General features: G+C 49.5%; 1 pseudogene; it reads left to right on the forward strand.

The window, feature by feature from the left end:
- LOC135522513 (axin-2-like) overlaps positions 1–7653 on the forward strand; it is a 25114-nt pseudogene extending 17461 nt beyond the window's left edge.
- Positions 7654–8987: the final 1334 nt, after the last annotated feature.

An 8987-nucleotide genomic window follows, 5' to 3' on the forward strand; every position in this document is an offset into this window, starting at 1 on the left:
CAGAGAGGAAAGGATAGGGGGGTGATCCACTGTACAGAGAGGAAAGGAAAGGGGGGTTGATCCACTGTACAGAGAGGAAAGGAAAGGGGGGTTGATCCACTGTACAGAGAGGAAAGGAAAGGGGGGTTGATCCACTGTACAGAGAGGAAAGGAAAGGGGGGTTGATCCACTGTACAGAGAGGAAAGGGAGGGGGGGTGATCCACTGTACAGAGAGGAAAGGAAAGGGGGGTGATCCACTGTACAGAGAGGAAAGGAAAGGGGGGTGATCCACTGTACAGAGAGGAAAGGAAGGGGGTGGAGGTGATCCACTGTACAGAGAGGAAAGGAAAGGGGGGGGTGATCCACTGTACAGAGAGGAAAGGAAAGGGGGGGATTTACTGGAGTGATATTTGGTTCACATCTGCTATTGATTTCCATAGTAAGCAACTCTTAATAAGGATGGCTTTGAAGTCCAGGCCTTTTATTCTGTGCACAGACTCAACACGCCACTGCGAGGCCCCCAAATTCCTCCGCCTCCCAAGGATTACATCAGGCAGAATCACGGGCACCTTTTTTTCCTTCTTAGATTCAGTTGTGTTGATTTAACATTTTGAAGAAGGGTTTGCACGAGTTGTCGAAATGACCGGTGTTTTGTTTCGTTGTTGAACGTGGCTATGACTTCATCAAGTTAAGAATTCGAGAGGGACGGAATCGTTTCGCACAATGTCTCATTCAAGGAACCTACACCTAAAGGGGACACTAGAGTACAGGTTGTAGCACACCAAAGAGACAAACTATTCCCAAGACATCAGTATCCTGATTCTAAAAAATAAAATAAAGACATCCACATCTGCCGGCAAGTCCAAGCTGAACACATCCAAACAACTTATCACACCCCTCACTATACCGTAACTCTTCCGCGGGAAAGAAAGGGCGATTTTGAAGCCGATGGCTCTAACGGCTCAGAATGTGTGGAGTTGGTTCATTTCAACATGGCATGAGAACAGTACTCGGCCACGCTGCCAGACCATATCGGTGCCAGATGTTGCACAGAGAGAAATCCTTTGCCATATATAACACGATCCAATGGAAATACTCCTTTTCTCTCCCTCCCTATTCTCCATCTTCACTTCTCTCGCTCTCTCTTTCTCCCCCTTTCTCTCTTTTCCTCCCCCCCGCTCTCTCTCCCCCTTTCTCTCTTTTCCTCTCCCCGCTCCCTCTCTCTCTCCCCCTTTCTCTCTTTTCCTCCCCCCGCTCTCTCTCTCTCCCCTTTCTCTCTTTTCCTCCCCCCTCTCTCTCTCTCCCCCTTTCTCTCTTTTCCTCCCCCCACTCTCTCTCTCTCTGCCCCTTTCTCTCTTTTCCTCCCCCCTCTCTCTCTCTCTCCCCCTTTCTCTCTTTTCCTCTCTCTTTTCCTCCCCCTGCTCTCTCTCCCCTTTCTCTCTTTTCCTCTCCCCGCTCCCTCTCTCTCTCCCCCTTTCTCTCTTTTCCTCCCCCCCGCTCTCTCTCTCTCCCCCTTTCTCTCTTTTCCTCCCCCCCCGCTCTCTCTCTCCCCTTTCTCTCTTTCCCCCCTCTCTCTCTCCCCCTTTCTCTCTTTTCCTCCCCCCGCTCTCTCTCCCCCTTTCTCTCTTTTCCTCCCCCCCGCTCTCTCTCCCCCTTTCTCTCTTTTCCTCCCCCTCTCTCTCTCTCCCCCTTTCTCTCTTTTCCTCCCCCATCTCTCTCTCTCTCCCCCTTTCTCTCTTTTCCTCCTCCCTGCTATCTCTCTCCCCCTTTCTCTATTTTCCTCCCCCCCGCTCTCTCTCTCTCTCCCCTTTTCTCTCTTTTCCTCCCCCCTGCTCTCTCTCACCCCCTTTCTCTCTTTTCCTCCCCCCTCTCTCTCTCTCTCTCCCCCTTTTTCTCTTTTCCTCCCCCCGCTCTCTCTCTCTCCCCTTTCTCTCTTTTCCTCCCCCCTCTCTCTCCCCCTTTCTCTCTTTTCCTCCCCCCACTCTCTCTCCCCCTTTCTCTCTTTTCCTCCCCCCCCGCTCTCTCTCCCCCTTTCTCTCTTCCCCCCCCTCTCTCTCTCCCCCTTTCTCTCTTTTCCTCCCCCCGCTCTCTCTCTCTCTTTTCCTCCCCCCGCTCTCTCTCTTCCCCCCCTCTCTCGCTCTCTCCCCTTTTCTCTCTTTTCCTTCCCCCCCTCTCTCTTTCCCCCTTTCTCTCTTTTCCTCCCCCCCCGCTCTCTCTCTCCCCCTTTCTCTCTTTTCCTCCCCCCCCCGCTCTCTCTCTCCCCCTTTCTCTCTTTTTCCCCCCCCGCTCTCTCTCTCTCCCCCTTTCTCTCTTTTCCTCCCCCCCGCTCTCTCTCTCCCCCTTTCTCTCTTTTCCTCCCCCCGCTCTCTCTCTCCCCCTTTCTCTCTTTTCCTCCCCCCGCTCTCTCTCTCCCCCTTTCTCTCTTTTCCTCCCCCCGCTCTCTCTCTCTCCCCCTTTCTCTCTTTTCCTCCCCCCCGCTCTCTCTCCCCCTTTCTCTCTTTTCCTCCCCCCTCTCTCTCTCTCTGCCCCTTTCTCTCTTTTCCTCCCCCCTCTCTCTCTCTCTCCCCTTTCTCTCTTTTCCTCTCTCTTTTCCTCCCCCTCTCTCTCTCTCCCCCTTTCTCTCTTTTCCTCTCTCTCTCTCCCCCTTTCTCTCTTTTCCTCCCCCCACTCTCTCTCTCTCCCCCTTTCTCTCTTTCCCCCTCTCGCTCTCTCCCCTTTCTCTCTTTTCCTCCCCCCCCTCTCTCTCCCCCTTTCTCTCTTTTCCTCCCCCATCTCTCTCTCTCCCCCTTTCTCTCTTTTCCTCCCCCCTCTCTCCCCCCATTCTCTCTCTCCCCCTTTCTCTCTTTTCCTCCCCCATCTCTCTCTCTCCCCCTTTCTCTCTTTTCCTCCTCCCCGCTATCTCTCTCCCCCTTTCTCTATTTTCCTCCCCCCCGCTCTCTCTTTCTCCCCTTTTCTCTCTTTTCCTCCCCCTGCTCTCTCTCTCCCCCTTTCTCTCTTTTCCTCCCCCCGCTCTCTCTCTCCCCTTTTTCTCTTTTCCTCCCCCCGCTCTCTCTCTCCCCTTTCTCTCTTTTCCTCCCCCCTCTCTCTCTCCCCCTTTCTCTCTTTTCCTCCCCCCACTCTCTCTCCCCCTTTCTCTCTTTTCCTCCCCCCGCTCTCTCTCCCCCTTTCTCTCTTTTCCTCCCCCCCTCTCTCTCTCTCTCCGCCTTTCTCTCTTTTCCTCCCCCCGCTCTCTCTCTCTCTTTTCCTCCCCCGCTCTCTCTTCCCCCTCTCTCGCTCTCTCCCCTTTCTCTCTTTTCCTCCCCCCCCTCTCTCTCTCCCCCTTTCTCTCTTTTCCTCCCCCCGCTCTCTCTCTCTCTTTTCCTCCCCCCACTCTCTCTCTTCCCCCCCTCTCTCGCTCTCTCCCCCTTTCTCTCTTTTCCTCACCCCCCTCTCTCTCTCCCCCTTTCTCTCTTTTCCTCCCCCCGCTCTCTCTCTTTCTCCCCCTTTCTCTCTTTTCCTCCCCCCGCTCTCTCTCTCTCCCCCTTTCTCTCTTTTCCTCCCCCCGCTCTCTCTCTCCCCTTTCTCTCTTTTCCTCCCCCTCTCTCTCTCCCCCTTTCTCTCTTTTCCTCCCCCACTCTCTCTCTCTCTGCCCCTTTCTCTCTTTTCCTCCCCCCTCTCTCTCTCTCTCCCCCTTTCTCTCTTTTCCTCTCTCTTTTCCTCCCCCTCTCTCTCTCTCCCCCTTTCTCTCTTTTCCTCTCTCTCTCCCCTTTCTCTCTTTTCCTCCCCCCGCTCTCTCTCTCTTTTCCTCCCCCCGCTCTCTCTCCCCCTTTCTCTCTCCCCCCTCGCTCTCTCCCCTTCTCTCTCTTTTCCTCCCCCCCGCTCTCTCTCTCCCCCTTTCTCTCGTTTCCTCCCCCCCGCTCTCTCTCTTTCTCCCCTTTTCTCTCTTTTCCTCCCCCCGCTCTCTCTCTTTCTCCCTTTTTCTCTCTTCCCCCCCCCCCCTCTCTCTCTCTCTCTCTCTCTCCCCTTTCTCTCTTTTAATCCCCCTGCTCTCTCTCTCTCCCCCTTTCTCTCTTTTCCTCCCCTCTGCTCTCTCTCTTTCTCTCCTTTTCTCTCTTTTCCTCCCCCCTGCTCTCTCTCTCTCTCTCGTCCGCTCTTTGAAAAGAAGCGCCAATGCCTTGGAACTGTTTGTTTTGTGAAGATGGAGCCCATTCCTTCAAAAAGTAGGACTTGTGATTTAAATGGCAGTCATCTATTTAGATTTGATAAAACACCGCAAAGACGCACTTCACTAAGGCCTCTCTGCCTCGTTAGTTTCCGCATCTGAAGTTTCAGCGTCCAGTCTTTCAGAAAGGTTGCGAGGCCTTTTCTTTCACTACAGCCTTCAACCACGTTGAAAATGGATCATGCCAACAAAACAAAAACACAGCGACACCCAGCCATCTAAACCACACCCGAGCAGCTGTACGACGCTTCCTCAATCCTCCCTCGCCATTAACCCACCGTTTGCCAACCCTCTCTTTAAGTACCACTAAAAACACGAAAAAGTGGAGGGGGGGGGGGCGTGTTATCTTTTTCACGCGCTACACGTGTTGTTTGTATGACTTGTAGGTTGGCCGTCGCTCATAAAGACAGGGGGGGGGGGATTCCAGGGTACAGGCATACATGGGTAAAGTGAGGCATTTTCCATTACAAAGCTTATCATTAAATCTCCCCCGCTGGTCATCACTGCCTGTAAGCTAGGGGAGAAGAAATCATTAGGAAAACTAGTCAGTAGACTTCATGGACCTGAGCCGAATCAACCCTGGGACTTTGGAGGGAGGGGGGGGGTGGTGAGGGGGGGGTGACTCCTTGACCTCCCAGGAGACTGTCTGGATTGGTGTCCTCCTCCTCCTCGTCGTGGGGTGTCGGCCTTCGGGCCCGGCCTGCGTCCAATTTCTCACACCCACGGAAGGGGTCCAGGAGACCTGCTCCCCTCTTCTCCTCTCTTCCTCTCTCGCTCCTCTCTTTCCTTCTCCCTCTTTTCTCTGCAGGTGATCGGAAAGCTGCCCAGAGTTTCTGTGTGTGTGTGTGTGCGTGTGTTTCATTGCCTCTCTCTCTGTCTTTCTCTCTGTGTGTGTCTCCATAGTTGTCTCTAGCAGTGTGTTAGTAGGTGTGTGTGGGGCGTGCAGTGACAGGCAGACTCTCAGGCACCTGAAATGTCAGCCCTAGTGAAAGGAAGGCACTTCATTTGACAGTAGGGCACAATTAAAAGGCCAAGCTAGACAAGGGGAGCTCAGTGCTAAGGGGGGGGGCTTAAGACAGGTCCTAATTAGCCCTTCAACTTTAATGAGACCATCCAGGACAGATGGGCATCTGTACAATGGTCGGCAGTCAAGTTCCTTTAGCTCCCTCTCTCTCGTTGGTCTCTGCTGCTGCTGCTAATTCCTTGAAATAATCACTGTAGAGCTCAACCCTACCTGGCAACCCAAACTAGTTGGAGTGGTTGGGGTTGCCAGGTTGGGTTGAGTTGAGTTCTGTTTGTTGGTGATGGTGCGTAATGTAGTCAATCTTTTGTTCTTTGAAGTGAGAGGTATGGCGCTGAACTGTGTGACCTAAGGCAGTTTGGTTACGGGTTTGAGTCATCGTGTGTGTGGAGTTGGATGTGTAGGTGTCGAGAAACTGTTCTCATGGTACAAATACTATTTTTAGCACTCGCTCGTCCATAGTGTCAAGTTAAAGAGCAAGACACCATGCTAGTTGTTTTTTTACTCTCTAAACACATTTTCTGACCATGCCCCTCTCTCTCTCTCTTGTTTCTCTCCAGGTACTACTTCAAGAAGGCCAGCGATGAGTTTGAGTGCGGGGCCGTGTTCGAGGAGGTATGGGAGGACGGCGCCCTTCTGCCCATGTACGAGGGCAAGGTCCTGGGTAAGGTGGAGAGGATGGACTGACGCCACCCTTACCCAACCCTACCTTTTCCATCAACCAAATACACATCCTCCAGGGCACAGAATGTTGCGAGGAACCGGAGTGACTGACTTGATATAGGGGGAAACGCTCCAGACTTTCTTTCCTACTATTAAGCTAAATAAGAGTTAATATATCCAGCACAAGAGGAGTGTGATTGAAGGAACACGAGCCAATGAAGTATGCCGAACCCAGAAGAGGCCCCGCCCCCCCCCCCCCTGACTGTCTTAACCAATCAGCCTTAGAAACACAAGGGAACGACACTACAGACAGAGAGAGACGGCGACTGGAGGCCTCTAGGCTCCCTGAATTTAACCACTGAAGATGCAGATGACTGTTTGTCCAATACGAGAGACCAACGTTGCGGTTAAATAGTGGTAACGTTGTGAGAACGTTGCGTCGCTCCCTGGTCGCCTGCAATGGACTGGTGACAGCGCCAGAAGCCCCGCAAATGCCGCCACCTGCTCTTATAACGTTGTGCGAATGTTGTGCAAACGTTGTTACAACATGAAACGTCTATACGTGTGCGTATACATACATGAAAATATGTGTGTATATACACGTATTACATTATATTGATGCGTTCTTGTCATGATTTGAAAGTTTGTGTATTTATTGAAAAAATGTCCTCTCCCTCCCTCACCTTCAACTTGTCTACCTACCCACCCACCCACCCAACCCACCCCACCCAACCCTGTCCCCCCCCCCCCTCATGTCCAGTTGATGGACAAGCTGCTTCGAGTATTGGGAGAATACTGTGGTGATTTGTTTTTATTTTTATGTACCTTGTAATGTCACTAAGGTCATGACACTAGTCTAGTGCCCCCCCCCCCCCCTTTACCCCTGTCCAACCTCACTGTACCAGGGGTCTGCTGAGACTGAACCTTCCACTGTCGTAGTAAACCAACCAACCCAGTCTTAATATATGCTGCTGCTGATATGTGTTCTCTTCCATTTGTGAGCCAGAGTAAGAGTCGTTGGTTGTCTCTCACTCCAGCGCCGAGCTCTATCCTTTTCTTTTTTTTAGGTTGTTGTGCCTTTGTTTGTGGACCAGGCACCACACAGGGAAAGACGCGAAAGAGAGATGAGAAAGAGACACGAATTAGGATGAGATGAACAGAGAGGACCTGGAGAAAAGAAGTGTTTACAGCGAGCACACCAAAATAACCTTGAGATGAACCATCTCTCCAGGAAGCAGTGGCTTTAATATCGCCACGTTTCAAAATGGCTTCCGATCCATATTTATTAGCGTTGGAGAGAAGAGAAGAAAAAGAAAAAGAAAAAAAAAAACGTTTTAAGAAATGTTGCTCCAATAGCTTTTGAATGTTGTGAAAAGAACATCTTAAACGACGGAGCTCCTTGTATACATTTGTAATTATGCATTTTTTTGAAGTATGGATAAAAGGACACAAACACTATTGCTAGTGTTTTTATGAGTACAGCACCTGTGCCTACATGGATGCCATACCATGTACTACCCTGATTCAGGGTGTTAATAATTATTCCCTTGGTTTTCAGAAGGGGTTTTTATGTTGAAAATATTATTTTTTTAATGCATTTAATAGTATCCTGTAATCATGTCATTTGTTTTTACGCCACGGCTTTTGTGTTGTTGTTTTGTTCTATCTAAACTGTAAATTATACATTATATACAGAGTTTCATTTAAAGATTTACATGGACCTATAATTATTGTAATTATTAAGAGATTGTAGCCTTTATTAAAGTTTTAATATTTTTCAAAGGAAAATGGCTGCTTTTGTTTTGTCTGCTCATTTCTGTTGCAAACGAGAATGGGGGATACTTGATTTACGTGATAATGCATATGACATTAACGACAAAACTCTCCTCTTTTGGTGAAACATTCAAGACACAAGATGACATTTCTACCTATTTCTTTGGATCACTCCGATGGAGCTCTTCATTCAAGCTGGGATTCCATAGTTCTGTACAGGATTGGAATCTGTCTGATCCAAAGTTTGTACAAGACGGCTGCAGAATGATGACTGTAAACGGAAGTGGGCATTGGGGTAGACACATGTAACTGTGTGTCCCAAATGGAGCCCAATTCCTTATATAGTACACTACTTTTGACCAGAGTCCATAGATTTTTACATAGGGAATAGGGTGCCATTTGGGATTCAACAGTAGCCTGGCATTCAAACCGATTTTTCTACGCTTCAGTGAAATGTTCAGTTTGGATGCCAGGCTAAGACAGATGTCTGGGTAGAAATAAACTGCCTGAGTCCTAAAAGGTATCCTATTCCCTATATAGTGCACTACTTTTGACCTGAGCGCTGGTCCAAGGTAGTGCACTATATGGAGAAACGGGTGCCATTTTGGATGGATCCCATGTTCAATCCCTAAGTCCCATCAAGTTACAAGGCAACCGTTGCCTGTTGTGAGATCCCCATGGGCTCTTCTTTATTTTCTAATTCTCTCCATTAGAGGAGAGGAATGGCAGATCACCATGGCAGCTGGCACCTCACAGGGAGAAACCCCTAGGAGAACCCGACCCACTGGGCACAGACTTCAGTTCAACGTATCGTTTTGATTTACGTTTGGTTGAGTTGTCAACTAATGTGAATTCAATGTGAAATTCAATAATTTTTTTTAAATTAAAAGTTGGGTGGAAAAAAAGATGAAATGCTCTTTGACCTTTTTGCAAATCCAATTTGTTTTCTACGTTGATTCATCACATAGATTTATTGGGTTAAAATTAAGTGGAAAAAAATATAATTCAACCATTTTTTTGCCCAATAGGTAACTATCCCTTTTCTACTGTGGTCTTTAATCCCTCTTCGCAGACTTGGGTCATGTTCAATAGGGCGCAACCTCTTGCAACGATAAACACAAAACTGTGCTCTCATTGGACAAGATCTGGTTGTACCTCCCCGTTGGGGAAAAAAAAATGCCCTGCTTATTGAACAGGACCCAGGTACACTGCAGTCTTCACTGTGGCCTAATGGGAGACATAAGTGATCAAAATGGGGCCATTGGGCTAATTGGTAGCCTAGAGAGCAGACCTGGGGGAACTGCTTTCCCTCCTACAGTCAACACAAACATTTAGTGAAGTACCCCAGA

The sequence above is a fragment of the Oncorhynchus masou genome, chromosome 4 (genome assembly GCF_036934945.1).
Source record: "Oncorhynchus masou masou isolate Uvic2021 chromosome 4, UVic_Omas_1.1, whole genome shotgun sequence".
Lineage (NCBI taxonomy): Eukaryota > Metazoa > Chordata > Actinopteri > Salmoniformes > Salmonidae > Oncorhynchus > Oncorhynchus masou.